Source organism: Xyrauchen texanus, chromosome 25, assembly GCF_025860055.1.
Source record: "Xyrauchen texanus isolate HMW12.3.18 chromosome 25, RBS_HiC_50CHRs, whole genome shotgun sequence".
In the NCBI taxonomy this organism is placed as follows: Eukaryota; Metazoa; Chordata; class Actinopteri; order Cypriniformes; family Catostomidae; genus Xyrauchen; species Xyrauchen texanus.
Genome location: NC_068300.1, coordinates 9,490,497 through 9,508,373, shown reverse-complemented (window position 1 = coordinate 9,508,373; position 17,877 = coordinate 9,490,497). Strand labels below are relative to the sequence as shown.

General features: G+C 37.2%; 1 protein-coding gene across 2 annotated transcripts in view; it reads left to right on the top strand.

Moving 5' to 3' along the window:
- The first annotated feature begins 1,116 nt into the window (after positions 1-1,116).
- Positions 1,117-17,877, top strand: part of LOC127618850 (proto-oncogene tyrosine-protein kinase Src-like) — a 58,283-nt gene continuing 41,522 nt past the window's right edge. For both annotated transcript variants that reach the window (XM_052091502.1, XM_052091501.1), the window contains exon 1: positions 1,117-1,284. The gene's annotated coding sequence lies outside the window, so the exon portion shown is untranslated. The remainder of the gene's footprint in view (positions 1,285-17,877) is intronic.

Sequence of the window (17,877 nt, the reverse complement as noted above, 5' to 3'; positions counted from 1 at the left end):
ACTAAATATTATTTAGATTTGTCTCTCCTTTTCTTAAAAAAAGAGAGGCAACGATCTATATCTATATCACAGTGAGGCACTTACAATGGAAGTGAATGGGACAATTTTTGTGAAGCATATATTTTTATCAAAGCACATTAATTCTTCTGTTAAAACATAATTCGGCTATACTTTTGAGTATTTTAAAGGAATATTCGACTCGTCCCTCTTCTTAAAAAAAAATTAATAAATAAATCAAGGTTACAGAAAGGGGCTTACAATGAAAGTGAAAGGGGCCAATCTGTAAACGTTAAAATACACTCTGTTTCAAAATTAGAGCCACAAGATGTACACATTATACATGTTAACACGATTTTACTTTGATAAAATCGTGAACTAACCTTTTCTGTGCAAAGTTATATCTAGTTTTACAATTTTTTTCCACGACGGCATAAACCCGTCTATAGATATATAAGTTTTAACATAAGAGTTCATGTAAACGTTTTTTTTTTTAATGATAAGCTTCACATTTCTGCCTTTACGCTTCAAAAATTGGCCCCCATTCACATCCATTGTAATTGCCTCACTGTAACCCAGATTTAAAAAAAAAAAATAATTAATTTTTTACATTTTTTATTGTATCAACATTATGCAAGAAATGCTGTCGATTGAGCTTAGCTTGTACCGAACCTGGAATATTCCTTTAACTGAGTCACCTCCCAATGACGTCCGTGGCCCAGTTACCTTCACTTCTCGCCAGTCAGAGCAATGAAGTGAGTTAGACACCGTCACGTCAAATCACCTGCCCTCCCCGACCACTGCTGCCTCCCCAGGTTGCACTTCTCGTTAAAGTATCAGGGGGTTCATTCGCCATTCGGACGTATGCAGTTTCTCAGGACACAATACGCTAGGCTACTAATCTTTAGACATCCCAGAATATTCCTGATCGCTATTCAACATTGGTACCGGAGTGATATTGTTAGGGGCCGTTCACACCGAACGTGTCCTTACGCACACATCGCACAAGGACTCATGTAAGCACGTGTTTGGTGTGAACGGCCCTTTTAGAATGACGACTCGTGCAGCTGTGCGCGTTCCCAGGCTATCCCCGTCATGAGCGCGCACCGATTGCGCTCACGCTCTCCGTTTCATTCCGCGTATCAGAGCCGGTCAACATTATTGACGATGGAAAGCTGAGCCATTTTCATTCACAGTCCAAAACAATAAAGCAGAGGTCATTCAAGAACAGCCAGCGAACGAAGGGATTTTACGCACGCCACATTTGAGGTTTTGAGTATTTGAGGGGTGAGTATTAACGCGCTAGTTTATATCGTAGCCTATATTGATGGGCGTGTGATTGAATGGCCGCTGTTTTGAAATAGAACGCATGAGAGGCTACTTTGTTCAGATTTCACGTTAATAAAATGAATGCATGGCCTGTTAGGTTTTTAAGATGAAAGTGCGTGTTCAGTATATGCTGGTTGTGTTTATGTTTTCAGTATGTTGGTTTTCTCATCTAAACGCTGGTTTAAATGGATTGTGAGATTGTGTGTTAATCTAAAAAAATAACTCACTTGCGATGTTTTCAGTTTGAATGACGGAATCGAAAATGTTGCCAATTCTAGAGTACCAGAACTTTCGGAAACTACATGCCGACTTAACGTGTGATCATGTTGGAAAGCTCCACAGAGCCACTGTTTTTACAGTTTTTTTGTTTGGAAACCAGCCAGGAACAGCCAACCCTGTACATTTAAAGATAGAGTATATAGAGAAGTGTATCTAATTTCAATGTGGAGGCAGTGCTGTACTGTTAATCATAGGTTTGCAGTCATAGAAAATCATATCAGCAGAGTTTGAGCATAGAACTCAGCTATAATTTGTTGGTTTACAACTTCACATCTTGGTAGAAAGACTTCGCCCACACTTGCTGTCCTTGCACCAAGCCTCCTCATTTCATCATGGAAAAATTCTCTTAGGTAAGTGAACTGATCGTGTGGTTTGTACTAACCAAATCAACCCAGGACTGGTTGTGAGTCTACGGTCCCATCGACCACACACGCCCATCTGCATGTAGTATCACGAACGACCTGCTTGTCTCACTTGTTTTGTGTTCATGTTCTCACTTGTCTTGAATGCTTGAAAGTTGTGAGCATTTGTAGTTTGTATTTAAAGGGATCGTTCATCCAAAAAGGTTGGATTTGTTTTGGTTGGACTACGGTATCCCTTACAGGAGAAGTAGACCATGACAACATTTGAATACTCTGCAAAGTTAGGCCCATTGTGGCTGATAAACCAGCCAGGCTAATTTTTGTTGATCTTTCTGTTGAACATTCTTTGTCCTCTCTGTAAACTTTAATACTCAAGGACTCCAGCTCCAATTCTGTCATTGTGCATCCTGCTTATCATGAGCTCTTTGACAGTCGAGTCCTTGCTAAAGTGCCTCATTATCCATTTTAATCTTGGGGTTTAGTTGAGTGTTCACTACGCAGTTGTGTTTCTTCATTAATGTCAGTATGTATCCTTGATGTGTGTTTCTATACACAACCACCGGTTTGAGTAATTCTTCAAGCTTGAGTGCCGTGAGAAAATTCCAAGGAATGTTGAAGTATCAGGAAACCTATGTACTTGGTGCCTACATATGAACTAGAGTTTTTGGAGTTTACACGTGCAAGATTTGCTGCCATGCTGATAGGGTGTTGTGGATGGTTGCCAGGGCATTGCTGTGCCGTTCATCAGGTGTTCTGGGTGGTTGTTAGGGTGTACTGCATGGTTGCTAGGAAGTTGTTTATGGGCCAAAGTCCAAATATCCCACCTGCAAAGTGATGGCCTCATACACACACATTTGTTGTACGCTTATGGCATGCGTTTTCAGTGGAGAAAAACGCTGCTCTAGTGAGGCGTAAACTTAGTAGTGATGGGAAGATCGGATCATTTTACTGACTTGGATCTTTGTGTCTCGTTCAGCAAAATGAACGCATCTTTATTCGTCATTTCGTTCATTTGAGCAGAATTTAATTAAAATGTTACATTTTCAATAGCCAAATCCTCCCCATCACGTCTACTTGCACAAATTTTGATTATAGTCCCAATAAGGATAAAATGATAATGCAACCAAGGACAAATTATGAGAAACCGAAAGATTAGATCATCTCTGGAATCTTCTTGTCCGGGTCATTCGTTCTTTTTGCACTGCATAGCGTATACGTCTGTCACGTGACAAAAGAACAAATGACTCGGACCAAAAGAGTTGAAGGTGAACTAATTTCTGTTTCCTGTACAGCGCTTATGCGGTTTTCACATAAGAAATGAACGGAGGTTGTGCATTGCGCATGTGCGGCCAACGCAAAATGAATGAATCACTCTCTGCGACTACTCGTTCTTCTGTGTCACATAAAAGCTTCATTCAAAATTAACGAATCGTTCATGAACGACCCATCACTAAAACACAGCAAAATCAATGCGTTTTCAAAAACCAGATTAGTGTGGACGTGGCATCAGTTATATTCTAAGGCCGGATTCACGAAGATCTTCTTACAAAAAAATTATGAAAGCTCTTACAAGTGGCTCGGCATGTCACGTCAAAAGCAAATTGCTCCAATAATGAATTAATGATACTGTCTACAATGGATGCGAGATAGGGTGTTAAAATGCATTTTAAGAAATCGTATGAAGGTATCTATAAACGTTAAGAACATTCTTAAGTTTTTTGTGAATACAAAATATTCATAACTTTAACTTTCTAACTTTTCATTAAAATATTCTTAAAGAAATAAGAAGAAAATAGTGGTTCAGAAGAATTAAATTCCTTATGAACGTTTTGTGAATCTGGTCCCTGGACCCTAGAGTTGTTTTCGGTGTAGATGGGGTGTTACGATTAAATATAAGAGGACGTTTAAGAAAAAAGGTATGAACATTCTAAACTTTTTGAAACGTTCAAATCTTTTATATAAGAAAATATTAAGAAAATGGTTTTAGAAGCATTTTACTTTTAAAGGAAAATTCCGGGTTCCATACAAGTTCTAAATCGACAACATTTGTGGCATAATTTGTTGATTAGAACAAAAATTTATTTAGAATAGTCTTTCTTTTTATATATATATATATATAACATTGTCGACAAAACATTGTCATGGCAACAAAGCTGTAAAATGGCTTTAACTTTACACAGAAAAAGTAAGCAAGTCATCTTTTCACACTAAAATCATGTTAAATTGCATATTGTTTACATTTTGTGGCTATACTTTTGAAATGGTGAGTATTTTAACGTTTACCGATTGGCCCCGTTCACCTCCATTGTAAGTGTCTCACTGTAACCCAGAATTTTGCTTTTTTTTTTATAGAAAAGGAGGGGCAAGTCAAAATACATTTTTGTGGTAATCAATATTATGCCATAAATGTTGTTGATTGACCTTAACTTGTATTTAACCCAGAATATTCCTTTGAGTTTTTCGAGAATTCTCATTGAAAACAATAGTACAAGTAAAACATGTTCCAGTGATGAGAATTGGATCTTAAAAATCTTGTATTGGTTCTTTTACCTGTTTTTTTATTTCTTTTTTTTGAACCTGGATCTCGCCATAGAAGCTGAGATGGCGTAAAACAAACAAGCAAACAAACGCAATAGTAATGAGAGTTGAGATGTATAATGTGCTGAAAACTAATATTACAATGCAAAAATCTTAATCGTCATAAATGTAGGCAATTAGTATAATTTAATGTTTTTTTTGTTTGTTTTTGTTTTGTCAAGATTTGGGGTTAAATATGACCATGGCATTTTCCAGTGGGGTCCCTCCTTCAATGTAAGGCTAGGGGGAATTTTATGCCAATTTTATCATCCACCAGGTGATAAAATCGTATTTCTGATTGCTTAGAAAAGTAATACCGCACCTCTCCTCAACAAACCTTTGAAGTATCGTTCATGTCCATACCACCAACTAGACAAGTTATGCACCAAAGTTTAGTACTTAGGATTAGGGGTTTGTTCAAATTCCTAACCACAAGTATGAGCAATATTGTTAGTGATTCGCCAATAAAGAATTCTCTCATAGCTGCCTTCAAATGTCAGCCTTTCATACGCATTATTTGTGATGGGTAGTGAAATTACACTCTTCCAGGGTGTATACAGTACTTCACAATTGAACTGCTTTGTCTGTTTCTTGTGTGTTTGTAATGAATGAACGAATAGTAACTTATAGGTATTCCTTAAATCTGTTGGGGTTGTGCTTGAATCCTGTTAGATGTTTACCCTATAGTGACTTAGAGCAATTAGCTAATGCATCCAGTCTTCAGTTGTGTTTGCCTGTTGTTCTATTGCAATACCCGTGGCTGTTGACAGTCCTTATGGGTACTTTCATGAGAAAGAACCAGTGCTCTTAATTAGATGTGCTCATAGCAGTATTGAGCTCTCTCAAAGAGGGAGCACAGGGCCCGTGAAGTGCCCCTAATGCCTTTCGGAATGCTGTGAATGCCACTCAGTGAATCCGTGGAAGTTTAAGTTGGCTTCAAATGAGATCATTGGGAAAGCAGCTCTTTCAGGCAAAATTCCTGTTAATTTGTAGCATGCTGGCGTAGTGAGGCCTTTGTCCCCCCGGCAGTGGGACCCTCTGTCTGTGTAGAGTGATACACTGGGCTTTGGGCTCCGCTATTAATGACATGCTTGTTTCCGTTGACTAGCTTTGAGAATTGGCACGCAATAAAAAGTGGCTTCATCTTTTGAAATGCTGTTATGTGAACAAGCGATCGTGAGAGGAAGATTCGTGCCGAGAAACCAGAGGACAACAGAGAACTATTTAAGATTGAAACTAGAGACACACAGTATGATTTTTTTTTTTCAAATCAGTAGCCAAGCTGAAGACAAAGGAACATTTAAAATTTCTCTTAAAGGTGCACTCAGTAATTTTCTCAGTATGTCGAAGTGGCTTACACTGACACCTAGTTGCCTGGATGCTGCATCATTCAAACACAGTAGTTTTCAGTGACCAATGCCATTGTAGAAATTCACTATGCACAGAAATCCTGGATTAATTTAATCCATAAATGAAAGTGTCCAATAACATGGGAGTTTCTGTGATTAAGTGAGTGGTATTGAGCTAACATGGCCAAATGTGATTATTAAATAGTAGAAAGATGTCATTTAATGAAACAATATACAGTCAAATGCACACCAAAGAATGAACACAAACAGGTATACAGGGGTGCACACACACACACACAAATGCAAAATACACTACTAATGCTTGATTTTCATGCAGTGTGTCCAATAGTATCCATCTGCAGAGCCACGGAGCAGTGTGTTTATTGTATAAATAGCTGTGAACTCTCAAATGACCTTTTTCACCATTGCAGCTCGGAGATTTCAGCTTGTGAGTCATGGAAAGCTTGATATATAACAAACCCTTCAAAAACAGGAAGAACTTCAAAGGTCTTTCAAAACAATAGTCCCACTGAAATGAGAGCTCATGAAATTGAAGAAAAATATTTCTATTGTATAAAAGTGGAGTATTCAAAGTAGTCGCTATAATAAGAATAATATTAAATTGTTATATTATTAGTATTATTAGTATCTCTAAGCAATATCACAATAGCTAGTGTACTGAATATAAGCCATCTCTGTTGTGCATCTTTACAGTAGGGTTGTGAAACCCTACTGTACAAATTATATATTCTATTCCCCAACCCTAACCCTAAACTAAACCGTCATAGAAACCTTTTGGCATTTTTACAATTAAAAAAACTTTGCTTAGTATGTTTTTATGTTTTTAGCTGCTTGAATTACAGGGACACTAGGGGTGTCCTCATAAACCACATTTATAGCATAATATCCTCATAATTACTAGTGCGTAACCTAAAACAATTTCCTCGTAAACCACAAAAAACATCTCTCTCTCACACATACACACATACACACACACACACACACACACACACAAGTCTGAGCGGGTAGAATACAATGAAGCTGTCAGTTGAGGACATGTGAGGCGTCTATTTCTCAAACTAGAGACTCTGATGTACTTATCCTCTTGTTTAGTTGTACATCTGGACTTCCACATCTCTTTCAGTTCTTGTTAGAGCCAGTTGTCCGTTGTCTTTGAAGACTGTAGTGTACACCTTTGTATGAAATATTCAGTTTTTTTGGCAATTTCAAGCATTGTATAACCTTCAGTCCTCAAAACAATGATTGACTGACGAGTTTCTAGAGAAAGCTGTTTCTTTTTTGCAATTTGTAACCTAATATTACAACAAAAAAACAAACACAAAGACAATGTTAAGCTTCATTTAACGAACCAAATAGATTAAACTCTGTTTGATATAATGGCAAGTGATTTTCTAGTACCAAATTAACAATTTAGCATGATTACTCAAGGATAAGGTGTTGGAGTGATGGCTGCTGGAAATTGGGTCTGTCCAGATTTGATGAAAAATTACTTATTTTCAATTGGTGGTGCTGTATTTTAACATCAGTAATGTCCTGACTATACATTGTGATCAGTTGAATGCCACTTTGGTGAATTAAAGTACCAATTTCCTTCCAAACTTTTGGTCACCAGTGTAAATCTCTGTCATTTCAAAATAAGAGTCCTTGGTGTAAATTGAACTTGTTTATAGTTAAAAGTCACACATTATGCATCACCATTTTTTGGGATTTATTCATTTTGGACTCTTTGAGCCTCAATGTCTGTCTGTGCCCTTCATAGTAGGAAAAACTAAGACTATTCTTATTCTATAAATCTTTTCTTTTTTATTATAGGCCGATTAATCGGTTATCAGCCTTTTCCACCAGCTTAGTTATCGGTATCCCCAAAATTCTCTGTCCTTGGTCCTAAAAATAGGATTCATCTTATTTATGCAAAATGTAATACATTTTTTTACTTTTGATTTTTGGGGGAAATGTCACTTGGACATGTTTTGTAAAATTTACCCTAAAACCATATTTTGATTCATGCAAGTATAATATGGTATGGTATTTTTTACTCTATACCATACTATATATTTTTTATGTATACAATTGTGTATATAGCTTTGCATTTTTAATTGTGGTCACTCGATAGTCCGAGACCCGTTTTTGGTCAGAGTTTGGGAAGAGTTTGAAGTGGATGACCCCTATAGAACACTGACCAGTTGATCCATCTATGGGCACATCTGATGTCATTTGAATAGAGGACATGATGGTGGTCCATTCAGAAGAACACAGTGCTACTCTGTCCACACGGAGTTCAGTGCCACTTCCTGTCAACCCGAGGCGAGGGAGGCCACAGATGCTTCACATCTCTTTTCAATCCTCCCTCTGTTCTCACCTTCCATTTTTTGACAGGAAAAGAAGGATAGATGGGATTTTAACATGACATGGCCTGTATGATTATGAAGTGCTCCTCAGCTCATCTGTCATTGATGTGGGTAGTGGAACAGGCTTTGTGTGCTAATCCAAATAACATCTAAAAGCTTGTGTATTGGAAGCTTGATGGTTTTTGGTTGTTTTCTTCAGTTAAATCTCTAGGCACTGATGTACATTATGTCTATTATTCATGCCCTCAAGTAGGTTCTCATATGTGGTTTAGAGCCCTTAACTATACATTAAAATCAATATCTTTCAACAGTTCTTCAACTGGATTTTGTCAGTCCATGTTTTTAGGCATTTTTTGTATCAATATTTGGCCATTAGTAAGTTGAGTAAATATTGTGTAAGTAAAATGTGTTCATCAGTTTTGTGTGTCTCATGTGCTATCATTAAAGGTGATGTATATTATTCTTTTGATGTTGAAATGCTTTGCTCTATCCCAGTTAATACAAAGACAAGCTATTTGTAGATTGATTTTCTCAGAAAAGTGTGGTGCTACTGTGGTGCTAATAAAATATTACTCTTTATCTAAGAATCCTGACCAGCCCGACACGACAACATTGGCTTAATCAATGGCATGAGTTTGGTGCAAGACTATCTGCTTGTCTGGCAAATGAAGACAAAGGGTACACAAAGGGCTCCGATTACACATTTCACATTGGAATTATGTAATGCATATCAGTGTTTGCTGCACTGCTTTTCAGCAGCTACTGAATCCTCAGTGTTACATTTATTTTTGCTTAGAACTTTTAAGAAATGTGGGATATTATCTTGAGACTAGGGTCCTTGTACTCCTTAGGACATACCGAGTGCATGGATACCAATTTTACCCCCGTCGGCCATATTGCCCATCGGCCATTTTTAATTATGTCTTAAAGGTACTTTTTCAACCTCTTCCTGGGCCGTTTGATTAAATCACATGATATTTAGTATACATCTTCTACATATCCTCCTGAAAACATGTAATCAAAGGAACGTTGATTCGTTAAGTCATTTAGAAGTTATATGCTTTTATGCTTTTCGATGTGGCCCATTATGACTAACTGGCCTGTATCTTGTGAGCGTTGCATTCAAATTTAACAAAACTTGGTACACAAGGACAACAAAGTAGTATGAGGTCACATGTAAAATTTCATCAATTACCGATCACAGGTGGCGGTATAACTTAAGAAAATTATATTTGTGCAACTGTGACCAAAGCAGTTGGTCCACAGGATCTGTTGTTTCAGATTTGATTATTAATATTTTGGTATTCTCCACATGGCCATGATAATTGCCACTTGCAGCTATATGTATTATTATTCTTATTATTAATTCCCCTGCTACAAGAGCTGAATTCTGTTAGAAACATTGATGCATATATTTGCATAATATATTTGTTACCCTCCTATCTAGATATCAGCATTGTATTAGCCATTAAAAGACCCATTTCACAGTATATATATATTACCCCAAATGTATTTAATCTACTTGGTCAAATAATTGTAACTTCACTTTGCACATTTTGACTAAAATCAATCTTTATTTTTTCTTATTCTAAGTAATCGTTTTTTTTAATCTTGGGAAACACTACCACGGTTTATAATTAAATGGTTTTGTTATTTTAACCTCATACCATGACATAACTAATGGTCTGTTCAGATTGAATGTGTTGCACTAAATAAAGCTAGAATAGACAGAACGCAGGTTCTCCAGATGTGTTTTTAACTTGACACGCTATTTAAAAAATGCTACGCTCCTGCACAAGTCACTAAAAATGTATATGTGGTACAACGGCAAAGACGTTTGTCTTGTACATGTTTACATTGAAAAATAAAACATTGGAAAACAGCGCAGACCAATAGAAAAACATGTTGGGTGTAAATGGCCCCTAATATTCATTAAAACAGCCTGTAATAAGCCATGTTCCCACGTTAAGAGTCTACCGATTTGACCTCCCTGTCACCTTTCATTATGTTGTGTATCAAAGATCTTGCATACATATGCCCACATCTTGAAGCGTGGGAAATAGTGCAAGTCTCAAGTGCGTCTAATCAACCGAGAGAGAGAAATTTTTGCTTTTGAGGGTTTCACTTTCTTTGGAGAATTGCATCATAAGACACCAGGGAAGATGCTAGTGCTGGGTTCTCTCAGTTCACAGTTTTATTAATATTCATTTGTGCATTAATATTAAAGAGTAGATTTAATCTGACGTCAGAAAGGTGCATTGCGGTTTTTTTAATGATAAAATACTTTCTCCAATCCAGTGTTAATATCCGGAGATAAATATACGTTTATAATTGTTTTTTCAAACCAATAATATACAAGGGGATTGTTTGGGGAAACCTATTTGAAAATAGTGATTGTTTTTGCAGTTCTGTTCGGTGATGCTAGTGGTGCAGAAATGAAACGCTTCACCTTTAAGGAAAATGTGTTGTAGCATATGAGATTCCTATTCGAAAGACAAGAAATTCCCAAACGTTTGAGTGACATTCAATGGAAATCCCCTTTAAATGTGTGTACGCTGACAAAGCTCCATTTCAAAGGAATTTCTTCCCTTGTGTTGTCTGGCAATGCCATTTGAATATTAAAACAGTAGTGCGAGCATTAATGGAAATCACTTGGCTGTTTGGTCGCTTGCCTGATATCTGTTATGGAAATGTGGAGGGTGGGAAGCTGTTACAAGTTGTTAATGGCCGTGCATGTCTGGATAAATCACAAGTCATCTTTGGGTCATTTGAATGTTGGTTTCTTGTGTTGAAAAAGGAAAAGCATTGATTTATCTTCAATTAAGTGTTCAATTTCAGTGTTAAAATACTTAATCTAATTCCAGTTTAATAGAGTTAACTATAAGTAATCCATTGCAAAAACATTGCTGTGTTTGTTCGAGCATCCAACCCTGTTCAACACAGCAACATTGGCTTAACCAGTGTTCTGAATTTGGGGCGGGACATTTTTTTTTGTTTGACCAATGGAAGACGGGGAGACTGCTTGGAAAACCTGTATGAAAACAGTCTCTCTCTCTCTCTTTTTTTTTTTTGCAATTCTGCCTTTTAGCATTCTGAGGGGCTTCATTAATATTCATGCAATGTGTTTGATCATTGTTTTAGCACACATCTCCCCTGTTCCCTAACTGAAAAGATTGAGCAGTCTTTGTTCAGTCAGTCCATTTCCTCTATTCATGTCCAGAGGAAGTTCAGAGGTGACAGAATGTGGAAGCTGGTCTATTTTGCTAGTGATCAGTAATCAGCTGAATCTTAGTCATCACTGTGGTGCTGGATGATGCCCGGATTTGTTTTCAGAATATGATCATGGCATCAATTTCAGTGAAGACATTAAGAAGCCGATATAGATGGCAAACGATCCGAGATTGATTATAGACTATAACATTCGGGTTCTAATAGTAAATATCCCATTTAGTATCAAATTATTTTTAGCGAACGGAAATACCTTTCAAGCAGGGCTGGACTGGGAAGAGAAATCGGCCTGGGATTTTACATGGCAACTGGCCCAACTGTTGAGCGGGGATAAGCCAAATGTTGTGCATTGGGCGTGTTCGCTGTCCTTTTCTGCATTTTGCGGCGCCATTTTGTGGTCCGTTCTGCATAACGAGGCCGCTTATTGTTTTTTATCGCGGCCCATTCAGCACATTTTGCGGCCGGACCACCGGCCCGCTCTGTTCTACCGATGGCCATTATGCCCGAGATCAGCCCAAAAGTGCAGGGAAAATTGCCGGTATGCCAGATTACCAGTCCAGCCCTGCTTTCAATAATATCAGCCATAAGTGATTAATCTTCAACTATATTTAAAAAACATTGTGTTTGCCTAATTCCTGATGAAGTACTACACCCACAATCCTTTCGCAATCAGAGAAGTCACTGTTACATGGAAAGGGAATTTGTGGCAAGCAAGAATTGTAGAAAGTTTACCCATTTTTTAAAATATGTTATTTGCTTTAAATCAAATGTTGAAATGTTGTTATTAATCTCTGAGCCGGTTGGTTTAGTTCATAGCTCAGAACTATTTCTGTTAACTATAGGTGTTTTTGAAAAGCAATTGGATACATTTAATCGAATTTTTTTTTTTCCTGGAACCAAGACCTCTGAAAAAATGGGCATTCACTTTTTATTAAAGTTTGTATGTTTGTTGTGCTGACAACTAGTGGTGTAGATGCAGCATCACGCAAAATCCCAAGTTCTTTGTTACTAATGTCATTTCTATTTGCAGTCAGCAGGGTTGGTAGTCTCTTAAAAATGTTTTCCACTACAGATTACATAATACATGCAGTAAAACGTCATTTGTAACATATTCCATTAGATTACACAATGTCAGTAATGTTCTCTAAATACTTTGGATTAATGCTTCAGACCTGGCAGATTTATTCACCTGTTTTGACTATAATCAAGTTAATATAAAGTGACATAAAAATCTGCCAGTACAGTAAGACAAGATACACTTGTATGAAAAATACATTCTCTAGAGAAATAAAAATATCTAACAAGGTTTAAGTAAGTGTGTCTTGTTACAGAAAAAAAATACAAAAATCTCATATCAAAGGTCTTACTAGCCATTGCCATTGGGAGCAATTTGGGGTTCAGTGCCTTGTCGAACGGCCAACAGTGCGATTAGCGGCCGACTCGCTGTACCACCTGAGCCACAGCCACCCTTTTATTATTTCATTCTGATTAAAAGTTAAGCAGCAAACAAATACTGAGTGCACCTTTAAGTTGTTTCGAGACATTTGATGACATCTTGACTCTTTTAATAAAACAAGAAGTGCTTTTCCTGGGAACTGTTTGCAAAGAAATTTCTACTTTGAGGGTAGAGCAATAACAAGTATACTGCATAAATGGAATGTCTGCCCTATGGGCTCATCTGTGTTTGAATGTAAATTACTCCAACCTGCCCTGGGTGTGTAAGAGACGTAGAGATGTCAAGACCCGTCTTTTCATGCAGCCTGCATTCCAGAACTACAGCAGGGATGAGTGATTTACCAATATGGTGAACATAGACTCACATAGACTGCAAACCAACTCCCTTTATAAGAGCCGTGCACTGAAGTGTGCAACGATTAGTAATTACTAAGCCTGCATGGGATCTGTGTGCATAAACATGCATATTTACGCAGATCCTAAATGAAGATTCTAAATTCGAAACATTTCTTGCCCTTTTGTATGTTTTATATATTTTTTTTATTATTTCTTTATTTTATTTTTGTAAGGACTATTTGTGTATGAGTTTGGGATGTGAATAATTAATGACAGATTTTTATTTTTGCATGTACTGTTCCTTTAAATCCATTCAGCAGAATTCCACAGATTCTATGGGCTTAGTAATTAGTCGAAATGACCTGTTTCTTCAACCATTTCCCTTTTAACAACACATCTTGCACAGCAAAATAGGAGCTTTGAGGTGCAAGAATTTTGCTCCCAAGTCAGAAGTTATTGACCTGTGCTGGGTTTAAGTCAATGCTGACCTCTGCCAAATATTCCCTTTATGATGAAATTGCCTGAACAGAGGGATGCAAAGAGGGACTGAGAGTTGCACATCAAAGAGTCCTCTTCCTTAGAAGGATTTAGACTTCGATGTAACGCTTATCTCTCGTAATGTGCCGCTGGATAACTGTGATGCACTGTGTTTAATCTGCTCTTTCTCTTCGGCTGTGTTATCTTTTACTCTACGCCTCCGTGGGAAAAGGTTTCACCGCAGTTGAAAGAGAGAAAATGCAAGAAAGGACGATACAGTGAAGAAATGTGTTCGTGAAAGTAGCATTGGCTCTAGAGCTCTGTCCGCACTCTAGGACCAATTCCATTCGGTTCCATACTCACTATGGCAACGTCCACACTAATATGTTTTTGTTTGAAAACGCATTGATGTCGCTACCATTCCAGTGTGGAGGCGAGCCAGAAATGTAGCAAAATCAATGCGTCAAATGAAAGCGTATTAGTGTGGACGTTGCCCCAATGAGTATGGAACCGTATGGAAAACATGGCTTGATTCTTTTTTACACCAATTTTACTATGTTGTACATCTTTCCTCCACCGAAAAACAGAGACTTTCGAAAACTATCCTCATTACTGCATACTTCGGAAAACAAAGACCTTAGGAAACTGAGAGCTTTTAAACGAAAAAAAGATGTTTTCCACTTTTAAGACCTTTTCGTTTGAAAACGCATCAGTTTTGTTACTTTTATGCCTCTCATCCACACTAGAATGGCATTTTCTTTCACTGAAAATGAGGACTTTCAAAAACGCTCTCCATAAGGGCATATATTGGAAAACGAAGGCTGTAGGAAACCGAAAATGGAACTTTAAAACGGAAGCGATGCATTCCACTTTTATTTGTTTTTATTCGAAAACACATACATTTTGCTATGTTTACACCTCTCATCCACACTAGAATGGCATTTTTCTCCACTGAAAATGGGGACTTTTGAAAACGCTGTCCATAACGGCATACTTTGGAAAACAAAGACCTTAGGAAACTGAGAGCTTTTAAACGAAAAAAGGATGTGTTCCACTTTCATTGGTTTTCATTTAAAGACACATCATTTTCGCTATGTTTACGCCTCTCATCCACACTAGAAGGGCATTTTCCTCCACCAGAAATGGGGACTTGCCTTAACACTTTTATACAAGGAAGAATTGAGAAACTAGTTTAACTGAATGAGCAAATAAAAAACACATTCAAATCATCACAATATTCAATGGATTCTATATAAAATCCTAATGTTCAATATATATTGCTCAGCCCTTAGCACACTAAACATCTATGTGCAAACTGATTGGAATCGTCTTTCTTGCTTTTCTTTTGTTCTTTTGGGAAATCTTTAAGGGAAAGATAAACCCCCAAAGGATTCCTCTATCTCTTCCACTGTCTCACAGTATCTCTATTGCACACTTCCCCCAACCACCAATTCTCTGTAATACTCATGGCCACAGATGTCTGGTCTTTGCAAACACTATGACCATATTTAGATGCAGGAAAGACGAGTGCTAGTATGATTGTTTACAGATGACAGCATGAGACCATAAAAGAGTGACTCGCTAGCGTTGCTGTAGGATAATGAGCGCTGAATTCAAACTCAATAACTCAGTTTATTAATTGGGAGTTCTGATGTATTATAATTCTGCTAGATGGCAAAATGTTAATTCAGTGCCGTTTCATATTTATTGGTCTTAAGGACTCACAGGTTGATTTATCACAGCCTTAAATGATCAAATTTCACCCAAAATCATACTTGCATAAAAAATGTAGCATTTTTTTCTGGAGATTAGCCCCAGGAAACCTCAGATTTATCTTCAGGTTAGAGATGTTAGTTCTCAAGATAACTTTGTCCCAGACTTTAGAGAATGTGATATGTTTACACTATACGCACATGCTAACACCTCGTTTTGAGCTCGCCATAGCCAAGAGAATTTTTTTGTCATGAAGCAGGTTTTATTTTTACTTTGACTTTCTGCATAAATTCCACTACATTTTAATACGACCCAGTAACAATGACATATTTGGTTGTTATGAATCAATGGTTGGCTCATTTCCATAAAATTTGACCGCAAGGGTCCTAGTTTGGAGGTTTTACAGCTGTAGTTGTTTGCCCTATGTAAGTTCAACTTTACTACTTGTGCTAAACTGCAATCTTAAAAAATGCATGACCTATTATGCCATACCATGATAGGTCACCAGTCACATTTTCTTTAGAAGTCTATATATTGCTTTGAATTATGATCTTGCTCTTTGGTGATTTCTCACAAAATAATGTCCACACCAGTCTATGTTGTAAAACATGTATATAGCTGGTAATGCAGTGATTTATATCTAATGACCCTGTCAGTGGTAACAGAGATTATAGTAGGTGGGTATTCTAGAAATTACCCCAACGTTTTTTCCATGATTATTCGATTTGCCACCATGCAGTGTTTTCCTCTTTAGCCCTTAGTTTGTTCAGGGACAAGATTTGTTTTGTGGCTTTTAGCATTAAAAAGTACAGCAGACGTGTTATTCAAATGTATACCTGGTTGAATGCGGTTGAAAAACATCACAACATCAGATCATTGTAAATGGTCCGTCCAAAAAAAGTCATAATTTACTTGCCCTCGTGAATTTCTATGTATCTTCCATATTTTTGTGGTCGCTTGTTTCCTTGCATTTACAATGAATGGGGACTGGAGCTTTCAAGCTTAAAAAAGAATGCAGGAATACCATAAAAGTATCATCTGTATTTATCTGGGAAAATATTACTTAAATTTCGGTCTGTTTCTCAAACAAAGCTATCGTATGACTTGTATAAATATACTAGTACTGTATGAGTCATATAAACCACTTTTAAGGTGCTTCTGCATCATTTTTGGATCTTGAAATCTCTAATCCCCATTCATTGTAATTGCATGATAAAGAGTGACCAATACATTTTTCAGAATTTCTCCTTTTGTGTTTCCACCGAAATTCTTTTTTTTACTTTTCCCATTTTTTTATGTAATATGTGAATTTTTTCCAACGCTGTGTCAAGCTGAAAAGAATTTAAACTTTAAAAAGCGCATCTTGAGTTTTTTGCATTCTGTTCTACCCCTAGATTTTTTAGCACAAGAACATGTTCGGTCTGAATGGCTCCATATTGGTTTGGAATGACATGAGGTTGAGTAAATGTTAGCAGAATTAAAATTTTGGGGTGAACTATTCCTTTAAAATACATTGTTTTTGAATGGCCATGGTTTGCATCTAGCCTCTTTGAGCTCTGTTGAGACTTATATCACTACTTGGGTGTGGGGAAGGGGCAGAACACGCTCGCATGTAATGCAGTAAGGAAACGAACGACTGAAACTCGGATTCATTTACTTGCAAATGTATTAATACATGCTGTTGGTGCGGTGGGCCAAAATACAAGCCATATGCTTGATCTGCCACACATGCCTGATTGCAGTGATGCCCAAGAGAAAAGCTTTCTCTCTGCACAGTAAGTGGCCCAGATATTGTCCATTCAGCCTTAAATGATTCCATGTGCGTTTACAACTGAATAAGGAATGATAACAGGTTTTTAGCAAAATTTATAAGCTTTTTTTCATGAGTGGTATTGTTAAGGCATCTAGTATTAGGGTTAGGGATTAGAACAAATCTGGAACCCATATAACTGTAAGTCATCCCATTTAAGCATGCAAGTCATCGTGCAGGGTTTGTTCTACTTACGTGAATGATACCTCAAATCGCGGCGTCTTTACATTTTATGCAATTTAATAAAGCCAATATGTTTATTAGAATGTGCATTCCAGTCTGATCTCATGAAAATTCCTGGACTGTACTGTAGTTTTTTGTAAAATTACATTGCACGGTTTCTTACTCGTATAGTGGTAGTTCTGGGGTGCTAAAAGTGAATTAAATGCTCTGCCAAACCGATTAGTTTTTTAGGGTGATGCTCTAACAAGTTTTTAATCAACAAAACTGACCTCCCTACCGTAAACTCAAGTGCATTTTGGGGCTGCCATCTGCAATTTTTTATACTCAAATTTAAATGCTCACCATTTACACATACTGTCGACTAATTGCAAAAAATTGGTCTAATTTTACAGAAAACCCCACACATAAAAAAG